Below are 15,893 nucleotides of genomic sequence, written 5' to 3'. Positions count from 1 at the left end.
AAATAAATTACCTTCTAATCAAGGTTAGATTTTAGCCATGTCATGATCTCTATAAAACTCACCTAACTTTATGATATAGGACCCTAACTAAAGTAAGTTGAGATTTTTGTCAAAAAAAAAAAATAATAATAACGAGATTATTTTTATTATTTAAGAATTATTTAAAAAAGAGGTTAAAAAGATATTTGTTTTAAAAGATAAAATATCTTCTAGGAATATGAAATTCTTTTTATTATTTAAGGATTAATTAATGAAGAGATTAAAACGATTTTTGTTTCAAAGGATAAAAGATTTTCATCATAAATAGAAATCTTTTATCTATATCTCTTAAAAAAGATCTAGAAGATTTGAAAGTGTGGCTATATATTAAAGCTCTGTGCTTATTCATTGTGGGTATTACTGAACATTCAATTTGAAAGCATTCTTTCGGGAGAAAGGTTTCGAAGTTACATCAATTACCTTCTTTGCAATGACAAATTATTGATGATCTACTGATAATCTTACTATGTACGAGCTGATAAAAAATATGAAATAAGACTGAAATAGTTGAATTGTGGTCAATGAATTCATGGGAACCTATGTTTATCTTCAAGAAGATTTATCAATAAATTCAGGAGAGCCTAAATCCTTCTAAGTTATACTGTACTTAAAAATAATCATATACATAAGAAGAATGTTCCTTATTGTATTGATTTATATTGACTATTGTAAATCATAATAATATTTCTTATCTGAGTTATGAAGCTCTAGGCGATATTCGCCGAACTGGGTTATTAAAGTTCTCTGTGTTATTTTTCTTCCTTTGTGTATTTAGCTATTCCGATTGTTATTTGCTTTAAAATTAACTAAAGGATTTTTTGATTATCTCACACCCTTATTCAAATATTACTAATTAAAAATCGAAGGTCCCATCTGAAATCTAAAATCATTGATAAAATCCTCTTTTGGGGAAAGTACTCTTTAAAATCATTATAGATATTCATTACAATAGAAGATATTTTTGTGAGTTCACATGAACCAGAGGAAAGAGGGAAATCACATAGTTAGGAATATATAGAGGTTGTAATAATATTGTCAACTCTTCTAGTGAATTAGTTATATATTTTAAACAACCGATCAAATTATGATTTTGGATTTTCTTTTTTGAATATGATTTTGGATAGTTGAAAGAAAATGGTTTGATGAGACATTTTTTTTTATTGAATTTCAATTTTAATCAATTATAAGATTGTTACTAATTTTTTTTTAATTACCTTTCAACATTTAGATATATATTATTAGCCAACTTGAGAAAAATGAATTGCTTGTTGAAACTTACCCTAAACCCAAATTAATTTGCATGGTTAATCTTCAAGCCTAAATCTTCCTATATATGCAAGGACTTCAAGAGTCAATTAATTAATTGTCATCTTTGTCATCAATAAACATTTTTCAGTTTTGAGTTAAGAAATTATATAAAGATTTATATAATACATTGTGTGAGAGACGTCAATAAAACTGGTAAGTAAAGGTTTTATGCAGTTACGAGATCGGAAAGATTATCTCATCTTCAAGAACTCCAAGTATTGGAGAAGTACATGAACATTGTTGATTGAACATAAAATATATTAGTCCTATCCTTTGGTAAATTTAGATTTTAATTTTTTGGACGAATATCCATGCTTTCATGAGCTCCTTTGCTTATATTACATGCTTTTGAGTAATTTGAACAATAAAATGATAATGATAATTTAGACGAAGAAAATAGGGATAAATGGAGCGAAAAGGAACGTTTGAAACTAAAAAGATATAATAGAGAGTACAAAATGAAGACTTGCATAAATGACAATGTCAAGATAATGTAGGTTGCTTCAAATGACGGTAATCAAAGAAGAGATAGGCCCAAGGAGCTAGCGTAGATACACTACCTATAAGGTGTTTTGATGCTACAAATGCTAACAAAAAGTCGAAGTTGAGGAATATATATGTCTTACAAGCTAGTGGTATTCTTGACTTTTTATGGACAACGTCGAGATGCTACCTTTAATTAGTGATTGATCACTTACAAGTATTTACATAGATATATATAGAATTTGAGGATATCAATTAAAATGAATAATTCTAAGTCGATTTTTTCTTCAAGATTTTGAAAACTAGGAGACTATTCTCGAAATTGTTGACTTCAACTCAAGAAGAAATGTGCTTAGCTAGAGAATTCTTATACCCATGCATTTTAGATGAGTTCTTTGTTATGTGTGATGACATTGGGGTTAGAAGTCAATTCTTATCAATACTCTAACAACTTTGTATTGTTTAATTTTTTATGTTTAATTTCTTATTCTTTCCTCAATTTAGAGATTTTTACAGTGCAGCAAAGGATTCTTGCATCTTGTGCTTAGTGCCTTAAATTTTGTTTTAGGGTTAGGATTAATTGTGTTTGTTGATTTTAATTTTAGATGGAAAGAGAAAGACTTGGATCAACTCATAGAATGTGTGACCGTTAGAATTACTTGAATGAGAGTCGTTGAGGTGATTATAATAGCTAAAAAACAAGTCGTAAATATCTCACTCATTTGGGAAAAAGTTAATCTAGAAGATTGATCCTGTAAATTAGTTACCATAGAGTTTTTGACTATTTTAATTAAAATCTCTGTGTCGACATACTATATTGTATTGGAGTATTTAGGGCTACGTGCAACATCAGCCTAAACTCTTTTGCAACTAATTGACTAAAGCTTACTTGGGATAAAAAAAATAAAAAGAACTTAATGAATTAGAAAAAAATTGAACTTTCTTCTTCTTTATCTATTTTTTTTAAAAAAAAAATTGGGTAGAAATTTTGGTTGAATTTTTTACTATTTCACAATTCTACCCGGTTATCACTATCTAATTTTATATATCAGAGGACAATCATATAATAGGATAAAAGTTGAAAATGTTGGTACATTTAAATACAACATTAAAAGGAAGAAATTACCGATGTTATGAATTTAAACACGTACTTAGCCAGATAATAAAAACGAAAAGACATATCTAACCTTTAAATTCAACCATTTAAATGAAAAGTTGGATACTAGCTCTTCAAATATCTTTAGTGTATTTTTAGTACATTATATATTAAACGCAGTACTTTTTTTTTTTTTTTTTTTTTTTTTTTTATTGTTAGAATCCAATATATATATATATGCTATAATAAGAGAGAAGAGAAGAAAATGCAACTTTTCTTAGATCTCAAAATACGTTATATGCTATTAATATATTTAAATGCACTTTTTGTATGGTTTTTGAAAAGATTACTTAAATAAACATATTTTAAATAAAAGAAATCAAATAAAGTTTTCTTCTTTTTGTTTAATAATTTATTTATATAGTACCCTTACACATTACATTTATAGTGAGTTCTAAGCAAAGTTATATTTAGACCAATTGCCAACTATTTTATATTATGAGGTCATCATTCCTTCTCCATATAATAATAATAATAATAATAATAATAATGATAATAATAATAATAATTATTATTTTTATTAATTTTTTTGATTTATTAAATAAGACCCTACCATTTCATTTCTTATCAATATATTTTTTTAATTCTGAAATATGTTATAATCATGTCTCTTTAGGATGCTCTTTTTGGACTAACTTAGGTGAGCTTTGAACTTTTCGTAAAAGGTTTGGACCACACTTAATTAGGGAGCAATGGTTGCTTCATCGCTATGAAATTACATAGAATCAAGTATGTCAGTTTTGTGATTTATGCTTACATATTATGCCAACAAAAGAAATATATATATATATATATATATATAATTATAAGTTTTGTTTCATCTATATTTAGTTCAAAATTAATGAAATTATTGTAAATGGCAGCTTTACTTAAAATAATAGTTCTATATTGAACTTCTTAAATTTTCTAAATCTATGTGAATATAGAGTAGAGACAAAAAAAAAAAAAAAAAAAAAAAAAGAAGAAGAAGAAGAAGAAGAAGAAGAAGAAGAAGAAGAAGAAGAAGATCAAGAAGAAGAAGATCGATTTTGAATGACAGAGAAAGTGGTTTTGAAGAGCTAGAACATAAAAAGTTAGAAATGTTTCCTAAGTAAGTTAAGGTAAAAGTTATAAGTGACGAAGTTATTTTTACGGTTGACCAAAAAGAAAACTTTCAATGAACTCTAAGACAAATATATATTACTAGAGAATTCAACAAATGTTTGGACTCACTTTACTTGTCACATTTTTTCCAAAAATAGATTATAAATGATAAGGTAATCAATTTCGGTCTAGAAATAGAATAAACCATCTTCCAAACTTTTGGAGCAATCCTTACAAATGGCAATGACCTCATCTAGGTCAACAAATCTTGTCAAAAGAAAATGGTGTTTCATAGCCAGCATAATATAGATGTTCACCATTAGTTAATCACATACGATGACGCTAATTCCCACCTTATCATTTATCGAATTCTCATCACCAAACTTTAATATATTCCTTCACCTAACCATTCTAATTAGAGAACCTAATTAGATTATCCTAAATAACTAATTAGTTTAACTTAGAGATGAAAGACATGTTTGTTCGAATTATGCTAATTGCATTAAGATCTAGGGCATGTTAAGTGGAATAATTAACTTAGAGATGAAACATGTTTGTTCGAATTATGCTTGATCAAGTGCATAGCTAATGATTCGATTGTTTCAATTCTAAGTTGGTTAGATCAATGCAAATCTAATTTTATTAGCAAACCAACCCAACTTATTGCACTTCTTGGTATAAATATTCAATCGTGTGTCACAAATTGCACATTAAACCAAAGTGACAACCATATGTCCACAAGCATATGACAATATGATTTAATCTTATTAATACAGAATTGAATCAACACTACAATGTAAGATTTGATTCAAAAACTCACAAATATATGAGGTAGGGAGAGAATCCTACATAATCAACCTAAAAAAAACGAAAAAAACAAGTGGTCATATGCTCATAACGACCAATCAGCTCAAAAGTTATAATTTAAAATTCGAAGCTATGAATTTATATTTGTGTGCCGTTGTCATAAAAACACAGATTATGCACCCTTTAAGTGGAAGTTTTGCAATTTTTTAGTCTTTTGGCCTAATTTCTTCGTTCGAACTCCAAATTGGTCCATTTTAGCTCCCTAGCTTTTATCCCATGCTCGATTCTTCCTTTTTTGACTCTCGAAATTTATAGGATAATCAAATTAAAATATACAAATTATAGAACAATCTTGAATTAAGCAAGATTAGATAACACATTTTTTGTATGTCCACTTATCTACTTGTAATATTAGATTTTTTATTTTCTTTCCCCATATTTTTTTCAATCTGGATTGGAGCTCATTACTCTAATTTCTTTGTCTAGAAAGATGTTCAAGTAAGTATATTTTTCTAATTTTTGGGAGCAAATCCTAATTGAATCTTGTATGCTATAATTTTAAGCTTATCTTGGATGTTAGGATGCATTGTTTAATTAGGTTAAAAGACATTTTGGTTAATTAATTAGGCTTATCATGCATTGGTTCACATATGTACCAAACAACTTGTTATATAGTTGAAAGGGAAATAACTTGAAGCTCGCGCTAGATATAAATGCTTATCCTAGTACTTTAGGTACTCTTCTGCACAGTGAAAACAAAGATGATGCTAGCTTTGAGTCATCGGGATCTAATAGTTCTGTATGAAAGTTATGATTTGGAATGAAAAGGGCTTGACTCTCCCTCTAAAAGAACCCAAATAAAACATGAAATTTCCTCCTACTCCTCTTGATTTTGTTTGCATGACTAAAACTAAATTGCTTTCTTTAAACAAGTCTTGATCAAATCAAAGATATTTAACATATGTTGGAAATTAAGCATGCATAAATATTTAACATATGTTCAACAAAGATATTCCAATGATAGAAATTTTGATTGGAGTCCAATTTTGCTCCCCCCCCCCTCCCCCTCCCCCTCCCCCTCCCCTCCCCCTCCCCTCCCCTTTTTGTAGGAACGCCTTGAAGGATATCGCCTACATAAAATATCTAAACAGAATGTGTGTTTTCTCACCTTGTATCTCACATAGTGTATTGGTATTTCGCTTGAACAGAATACCTTCTCTAGTCAACTTGGTTACTAGTCAAATTACCTACGGGTTAAACCGCATAATGATCAACTCGTCTAGTTAAGTTGCCTGGTTAAAATGCCTACTGCAAAATAGAAATAAGTTAGAATAAAAGACTGAGTCCCTGATCTCACTTTCTTTAAGACGTTTCGCGTCTCTACTTTTTGTGCAAATTGATTTATATCGTCCCATCATCTCCAGGATAAAATAGTCATGTTTTATCAATCAGAATTGCACTGGAAGTTGATCGGAATACCAACAATCAACTAGACACCTTTATGCTCTATATACTAAAAGAAAGAAATCTTGGCCTAGAGAGGGATAGCAAGTGGAGATAATTATTTGGAGCGAAAGAAATTATTTTGTGTTTTTGTGTTTACTATCTTGTGAGAAGAATGAGACCCATATATATATAGTGAGCAGGGAGAGAGGCTCCAACGACCATAAAATTAATGACCAAAGAAAATCGCTAATTAATAATTTTTTTCATTCATTTTGAAACGGTTTCGGTTTTAAAAATTTAATTTACAAAAAAGTTCATAACATAAGAAATGGTTTTGAAAATTAAAAATAATTTTAGCAAAATTATATTATATTATTATTTTATTCCTCACCTTGCCCACCTGACGAATGACGGCGGTAGCGCGTGCGTGTGGAGTTATCGACAAACCTACTTTTTCCTATCTCCTCTCCCTTTCCAAAACTTGTGTGCCCCTTGAGGCCCAAACCCAGTATTGGTACTTAAAGGGACTTCCACATTGCTCGGAATGCTATTTTGGAATAAAGTATTGGGACGTTTGCAAACATAGCAAAAACATTTATGATAATGGGGCCCATGTTACTACGTTTTCTAAATTGAAAAAGTAGGAAATTTAAAAGTGGATAGCCTTATAATAGCCATTTGGTAGTCGTTTGACATATCTACTTACTTGTCATATTTGTCATATTTGCAATATGTAAAAAAAAGGTGCTAGGGTCGCTTTTTTCTAAATTTTTTTGTCATCTGATGCAATTTACCTAAAATATTAATGTAAATTTTGCTTATTAAAAGTTTTCATTCAACAATCCTCCACTTGAAAATTTTTACTAACACAGTACCTCATTTGAAATTTTTTAATACATTTTCATCGAGCAGTGTCTATCTTTATAATATTGTGTTTAAGTAAAGGTGTTAAATGAGTTCAACCTTTACGTAGTAACTATTGTAAAGTAACTCGTAGTTTTGAACTTTACTTCTAACAAAAGTGCACACAAACATTATTCGAGTGAAGTTCTAAAATTGTTCGTGCTTTAAGGCCTTGCACGTATATCCCAGTTTAGTGCACTCTCTAGAGAATTTCTCTATAATTCCATAGGAAGCGGCCATCACTTCCACATCCACAAAGGTGAAAATATCAAAGGTACTCCTGTAGCTAGGTGCCCTACTTGATATCAAGTATAGAATTCATTAAGAACTAAGTTCATCCTTTTCATACGCTTCAGGATGTCATGCAAATCACTCAATCATAAGAATAGAACTTTTAGTTATTTTAGCATGATTCTCTTCATATCACTTATGATCAGTTATTAACCATTGAACTTATTTCTTAGGATCTTCAACCTTTCAATTTGTTGGGTTTATCTCATAAGTAATTCAGTTTTCTATAGGCTCGAGTCTCATTCTTTCAAAGGTTTTAAAAAATATTCTCTCTAGCTAGTCCTTTCGTCAAAGGATCAACCAAGTTGTTACCAGACCGCACATAATCCACTACCACTGCACTAGTAGTAAGAAATTCTCTAATGGTACTAGGTTTACGACGTATTTGTCATCTCTTACCGTTGTAATAATTGTTATGAACTTTTACATTAGTTTTAGTATTATCGTAATTGATTATTATGGCTAGTACCGATCTTAGATGATATGTTTCTTAGATTTTGATCACGAAACAACTCCTCCTACTATATTAAAAATATAGCCACTTGTAGTTTCTGAGTCATCTGAGAGAGAGTTCCAATCAACATCGCTGTAACTTTCAAGTACAATGGGAAACTTTTGATAATGAATCCTAGGTTTTGGATTTTCTTAAGATATCTCATTACTCTTTTTACAACATTCCAATGTTCTAAACTAGGCCTGATAGTAAACCTACAAGTAACCCTACAACATAAACTATGTCTGGTTTAGTGCAGTCAGCAACATATCTCAGACATCCAATGATGCTTACATATTCGGGTTGATTAACATTGTCGCTAGTGTTTTTGAATCATTTAACACCAGAATCATAAGGTGTACAAGTTGGTTTACTTTCAAAGCAGTTATACTTCTTTAGGATCTTCTTTATGTAATGAGATTGATCTAAGAAAATTTCATTTTCAGTTCTAGTAATTTTGATGCCTAGGATTACATTGGCTTCTCGTAAGTCTTTCATATCAAAATTTCTACTCAACATTGATTTTACATCATTTATGACATACAGGTTGGATCCAAAGATTAACATGTCATCTATATATAAGCATATGATAATGCATAACCTATCTTCAGTATTATAATAGATACATTTGTCACTCTCATTTACTTTGAATTCTTTAGACATTATTAGATTGTCAAACTTTTCGAGGTCATAGAGGGATTTATCTAATTTACAAACTTTAGATTCTTGACCATGAACTATGAAACCTTCAGGTTGTTTCATATAGATCTCTTCTTGTAAATCATTGTTTAGGAAGACAATCTTAACATTCATCTGATGTATTAAGAGATTGTTCAGGGTAACTATAGAAATCAGTACTCTAATTGAGGTGATTCTAGTAACTGGGGAGAAAGTGTTGAAGAAATCTATGTTTTCCCTCTGTCTAAAACCTTTTGATACTAGTCTAACCTTATACTTATCTACTGATTCATAAGGTTTAAGTTTTTTCCTCAAAACTCATTTACAACCTATTGCTTTGTAACCAAGGGTTAGGTCAACTAGGTGCCAAGCCCTATTAGATTCAAGAGAGTCCATTTCATCATTGATGACTTCTTGCCATAAGTTGGCATCCACTGAGGATAAGGGTTCTGTTAGATCTTTCAAATCTTCTACATTATACGTTTCGAAGTCTTCTCCAAAATCTTTTATTGTTCTAACTCTCTTGCTTCTTCTAGGTTCAGGATCTACTTCCTTATCTTGGGTTTGGATCCTAACTAAAGGTAGACTGCTTGAACTTGATACTCCACTAGTTTGACTATTTAAGCCCCCACTATTTCTACATTTAAAAGGAAATTTATCTTTGAAAAAGTCTACATCGTTTTATTCTATAATTACCTTATTTTCTAAGTCATAGAACCTATAGGTTTTACTATTTTCAGCGTATCCTATAAAGACACATTCATACGCTCTACTTACTAGTTTTCTTCTTTTAGGATAAGGTATTCTAACGTAGGCTAGACAGCAAGTTATGAGATAAGATAGGCTTGGTGTTTTATTCTTAAGGACTTCGTATGGTGAAGTTTTATTGTTTGATTTAGGAATCCTATGAAGGACATAATTAACGGTCTTTATTATTTTACCCCACCAAGATGGTACTGCTTCTGAATCAAGTAAGATAACAACTACTAACGTAGTTAGAGTTCTATTCTTCCTTTCAACTTTTCCATTCATTTTAGTTATAAAACTCATTAAAAGCAATTGAATCATATTCAGTTTTTCTATCATTATGAAGTCTCTTAATTCTTTTATTAAACTAATTCTTTATTTTAGTTATAAACACCTTAAACATACCAAAGGCATCACTTTTATTTTTAAGCAGATAAACAAAAGTAAAGTTGAAACAGTCATATATAAAGGTTATAAAATACCTTTTACTATTCCTAGTTAACATACCATCAAATTCACATAAATGAGAATGAATTAATTCTAAAAGTTCAGCTATCCTAGTTATAGATTTATGTGAAATTTTAGTTATCTTAGCTTGACTACAACATGCACATTTTTCAAATTCATGTAAAGATAACCTAGGAATAATATTTAACCTACTCATGTTGCTAATAAATTATCTTTTATTAACATGACAAAGTCTAGCATGCTAAATATTAAAAGTAGACAACATATAAGAAAATGATTTTTTCTTATTCATTTCCAAATTTAATTTAAACATGTCATCAGTTGCATAACCCTTTCCCACAAATACATTATTTTTTGTTAAGGTAAAAAGATATGATCCTATTGTTTGAGTGAAGCCGACTTTGTTGAGGAGATATTCTGAGACCAGATTCTTCCGAATTTTAGGACTGTGCAGAACTTCTTTCAGGACAAGTGTCTTATCATATGTGAATTTCAGTTCTGCTTCTCCAATGTCGGTCACTTCAGTTGTGTAATTATTCCCCAGAAGGATATTTTTATCCTTAGTTTTATTTTATTTTCTAAATAAACTAAGGTCATGATAGACATGGCATGATGCATTAGTGTCTAGCCGCCAACCTTTAGAGCCTCCGATCACATTTACTTCTATGATCATAGCTACTAATTAAATCTTCTTCTACCAGGTTCACCTGTACATTAAGATGATTCTCGTTTCTACAATTTGTAGCTAAATGCCCAAGTTTATTACAATTATAGCAAACAATTTGTACCGTACTTTCAAACTAGGGTTTCTAGGAGTTCTTCTATTTGTTGGGAGCTCTCTTCATTTTGTTTCCTTTTGGTTTTAGGTCTGGCTTCAGAACGACAGTGGATTGCTTTCTAGAAACGACATTCACCTCTTCCTTTTGGTCATGTTTTCTCACCTCCTCCTCAATCTTGTCGCGTAATTAGACTCTCCAACAAGAACTCTTTCATGTTGTGCCTTAGAGTGTTCTTAAAGTCCTTCCATAGTGAAGGTGGCTTATCAATAATTACAGCAATCATTTGATATCGCAAGTATCTACTTACCGCATACTTCTTGGATCTGGCTTCCTTAGTATCTTATTTTTTTTGTAAAGCGTCCCAAACCTCTTTTGAGGTTGACACCATGTTGTAATAGTCGTACAACTCGTCAGGAAGTCTATTCAATATTAAGTTCTTACAAATGAAATGTGTCTCTGTCCATGCAGTAAGACTCTTAATCTGCTCCTCCGTTGGAATTGGATTCTAAGACCTTTGGTTATTCAGTGGTACATGTGGCAACAACTTTCTTCAATGTAATAAAATATAGCATCTTTTGCTTCCATCGTATAAAGTGTGCTCCTTTAAATGAAATGGGCTGTTGAGATCAAAAGAGATCAAATCGCTTTGGAATGATCCGACCATCGCAGCAAAAAGAACGTCTTAAAATTGTAGGGACGCCTTGAAGGAATATCGCCTAGATAGAATGTAACGCCCCGAAAATTCGAGGTAAAATTTTCTCGTTTTATGTAAATTATTCGGAAATCTAAAATGTTGGTGTAAGTTGATATAATAATAATATAATATTAATTATATTATTATTATTAATATTTATTTTATTTATTATAATATTAATATTATAATTATTATTATTATTTAATATTATAGTAATATTATTATTTTAAAACAATGACATTATTATTACATAATATTAATTTATTATTTATTTAATATTAATATTATTATATATTATTATTAATACTTTATATAATTATTATTATTATTTTATAATATAATTATTAAAAGTATATATATATATATATAATAAAACTTTTTTTTAAAAAAAAACCCTAAAGAGACGCGCGCCCCCCCCCTTTTTTTTTTCGTTTTCGGTCTCTTCTCCACCGCAGCGCCGCCGCCCATCCATTTTCTCTTCTTCCTCCATCCTTCGCCCGACGCCGCCGCCCCCTTTCATTTTCTCCTTCTCCTTCGTTTCTCCTTCGTCTGTTTCCTTCTCCTTTCCGTCTTGCGCCGCCCATATTTCTCCATCCGCATCTCACCGACGGGAAGCCACAGCGACAGCCGTCCCGACCGTTCTTCTTCCGGGTTCCGCGTGCACGGCCAGCCATCGGCCGTCTTTGCCTCGGTGGTGCGGCGTCGGCTGTCGCCATACCAGCATCGACGTAAGGGCAAGCCATTCGGCCATCGTACCGCCGTCGTTCGCCGGAAGAAAGGACCATCAAAACCGTGGCTGCCGTTTTCGTCCAACCCGACCCGGTTCCAAGCTGACCCGACCCGAAACCGCTTCCAGTCTGAGTCGAGTGAGCCGCGTGAGCCGAGCCGAGCGAGCCGCGTGAGCCGAGCCGAGCGAGCCGAGTGAGCCGAGCCGAGCGAGCCGAGTGAGCTGAGCCGCGAGCCGAGTGAGCCGAGCCGCGAGCCGAGTGAGCCGAGCCGCGAGCCGAACTAAGCCGAGCCGAGCCGAGCCGAGCCGAGCCGAGAACCAAGCCGAGTTAAGCCGAGCCGAGCCGAGCCGAGCTGAGCCGAGTCCAAGCCGAGCCGAGCCGAGCCACCTAAGCCTTCCTTCCTCCACTTCGGGTCACGGTGAGTCTTCGGTAAGGATTGTTTTGATGAATTCCCTAATGTTACTACATCCAATTCGAGTTTGAATATTGGAATAAGATATGGGCCTACTTTTCTCCCTTGAAGGTAGTAAGGAGTTGACGCTTAAGTTCTCGGGTCCCGCGGCAGGCTTGTTTGGAGGTAGTCCTCCTTTCCTTGGGTAAGTCAACGGGTGTCGTTTCGGACCTTTTAAAGCGACTTCTACTAGAGTCATCAACTAAAACCCTTGTGTTATCGTTCAGGTTGATCCGTTGAGCGTGGATTCGATCGAGGGGCATAACCGAGTATCAGGTAAGGGTTTTCCTACTACTGGACCCCGAATCCAGACTGAAAACGTAGTAATCCACAGGGGATTACACGTTAGTGACTGTACTGAATAACTGTATGCGTGTTGACTGTTAAGTACTGATATTATATTTAGTCTGATGTAAAGATACTGTGACTGCTAATTGTGGATTGAGATTTTATGTTGATGGACCTTAAAGTTACGGTTCAGTATGTAGTAAAACATTGATCTGGATGTTGTTCATGGAGTTTGGACGGGGAAGAACAGTGAGTCCGGTTTTTGGTTGGTTAGTCGATTGGATCTAGGGTTTTCCCTAATGGTGTGCGAATCGGTAATGCATATAGCAACTGAGGGTGTAGATGTTTAAACCTATACTATCTGACTGACAAAGCCTATGGCGGAACTGTAATATGAATGCCGTCGAGATGTGACTGATGTAGACAGTTTAGAATGGACTGAGGGGTAACGGTTAGCTTCATCTATGGGGTAGTGTGCCTTACGGATATGTGCATCCTTCGGGAGCACTAGACTGATATGTGCATCCTTCGGGAGCACTAGACTGATATGTGCATCCTTCGGGAGCACTAGACTGATATGTGCATCCTTCGGGAGCACTAGACTGATATGTGCATCCTTCGGGAGCACTAGACTGATATGTGCATCCTTCGGGAGCATTAGACTGATATGTGCGTTCTACGGAACCACTAGACTGTTATGTAGGGTACCCCCGAATAGGAAGTTAACTGTTGTTCCCTAACGGGCCCAGTAGTGGGTCCCTTACTGGGTATGTTTATACTCACCCTTTCTCTTCTTTAACTTTTCAGGTAGGGGTACAGCGAGGGGCAGACCGACGAGAGGCAGGAAGGACGCGTGAAGGCCATATGGACGCGTCTGGTTTTCTTATCGCTTCCGCTATGTATTTTGTCAGAATATTTTGACTTGTGATTTTGAACTTGTGACTTGATATTTTATTTTGTGACTTTTTGATTATTTAAAATAGGGCCCGAAACTGTCTTTTGTAAGATTTTTAATGTTTTAATGAATCGTAACTGGTCCGTTTTAAATTTTATGTTGAATGGTCGAGTTTTGGTGTTTGGTAGTGACCTCAGCTTAGTCCGGAAAGTTGGGTCGTTACATAGAATGCCTAGATAAAACACATTCTTTCTCACCTAGTGTATTGGTATCTCATCTGGACAGAATGCCTTCTCTAGTCAGTTCGCCTACTGGTCAAATCACCTAATGATCAAGTTGCCTAATAATCAACTCATCTAGTCAAAACGCCTATTGCAAAACAGAAACAAGTTAGAGTAAAAGACCGAGTCGCAAATCTTGCTTTCTTTAAGATGTTTCGTGACTTTGCTCTTTTGTGCAAACAGATTTGTATTGCCTCATCGTCCCCAGGATAAAACAGTCATGTTTTGTCAATCAGAACTACATTGGAAATTGATCGGAATACCAACACTCAACTAGACACTCTTATACTTGGTATATTGAAAGAAAGAAATTTTGATCAAGAGAGGGTAGCAGGTGGAGAGAACTTTGGAGAGGAAGAAATTGTTTCGTGTTTTTGTGTTATGTGTCTTATGTCTTGTGAGAAGAATGAGAACCATAAATATATAGTGAGCGGGGAAAGAGACTCAAACGACCATAAAATTAATGACTAAAGAAAACCGCTGATTAATTATATTTTCTTTCAATTTGAAATGGTTTCAATTTTAAAAATTTAATTTACAAAAACGTTTATAACAAAATAAACAGTTTGGAAAATTAAAAATAAGTGTAGCAAAAAATATTATATTATCATTTTATTCCTCGTCTCGCTCAACTGGCGGATGGACGGCGGCACGTGCGTCTGTGAAGATATCGACAAACCTACTTTTGCCTATCTCCTCTCCCCTACCAAAACTAGGGTGCTCCTTCGGGCCCAAACCCAAATATAAAAGTATTGGTACTTAAAGGGACTTCCACATTGCTAGTTCTCTTAATAATTTGAATAATGCTATTTTGGAATAAAATATTAATATAAATTTTACTTACTAAAATATTTTATTTAACAATTTTATTGCTATAGTTAAAGAAATTAGCTTAGAGACAGTATGTACCTAGTGCTGTCTAGCAAATTGACTCCAACTCGCCACTTCTGCTGCTACATCTTGGTAGCTAGTGGTAGGAGTATTAGTTCAAATAAAAAATTACATTTGATTGCCTTGTATTCGTTATGTGGCACTATCGATAATCAAATACGAAAATCTTGCTGCAAACAACCTCTCCAATTTTTATATTCAACGTATTATTTATTTATAAGTATTTACAATTTGATCCTAAAATGTAAAGAAATGCAATATATAAACTAGGGTTAGCAAAAAAAATGCCCAATTAATTATTTTTACACATAACATATTTCATGAAAAAAATGTATTAAAAGAAAATATATTGAGTATTAAAAGAATATATGTACTATATATAATAAATCTCTCCTAACTTGAGTTGGACATGCAAACACACATACATTAAATTGGGATACTTAAAACTATAGTTGAACAAGAAAGTTAATTTGTCATAAAGAGGGAAAAGGAGAAAAACGAACCTTTATTATTGTTGGCCAAATATATACTACCATTTGTACATAATTTGGCCATACTGTACACCCATATGTGGAAAACCTTTTACAAATACCTTAAAAAAAAAAACCATTCATAAAGACAAAGTTAAGAGACTTTTAGTAAATGAATTTGAAATTATTACTTTTAACAACAAGAAAACACATCATTTACAAGATTGTACTTTATCCCAACAAACATATACTCAAAAGTATGACATTCAAGAAACTGCAGAAATTAAACACAAAAGAAAAATTGATATAGAAAAAAGGTGATGGAGATATATAAATCAACGTCGGGCTTTGATGCCCTTTACAAAATGATAGCAAAGGAACAAAATCATTTCATAATGCATGCATGCTCTTCCAAATATCTATAATTAATTTACCTCGAAACCCTAATTTTTGACCAAACACACAACATAGCCATACTGTTTTGTAGAAAGAAAGTTATAATGAAATCATTTAA

The 15,893-nt window shown here is 32.9% G+C and overlaps 1 long non-coding RNA gene across 1 annotated transcript; it reads left to right on the top strand.

The window, feature by feature from the left end:
• Positions 1-12,625: 12,625 nt before the first annotated feature.
• On the top strand, positions 12,626-13,772 carry LOC127148448 (uncharacterized). The gene is made up of 3 exons (XR_007819447.1): positions 12,626-12,699; positions 12,782-12,830; positions 13,650-13,772. It is a non-coding gene; the product is annotated as an uncharacterized LOC127148448 (long non-coding RNA).
• The last annotated feature ends 2,121 nt before the right edge of the window (positions 13,773-15,893 follow it).

Source organism: Cucumis melo, chromosome 1 (genome assembly GCF_025177605.1).
Source record: "Cucumis melo cultivar AY chromosome 1, USDA_Cmelo_AY_1.0, whole genome shotgun sequence".
In the NCBI taxonomy this organism is placed as follows: domain Eukaryota; kingdom Viridiplantae; phylum Streptophyta; class Magnoliopsida; order Cucurbitales; family Cucurbitaceae; genus Cucumis; species Cucumis melo.
This window is presented reverse-complemented; position numbering and strand designations above follow the sequence as displayed.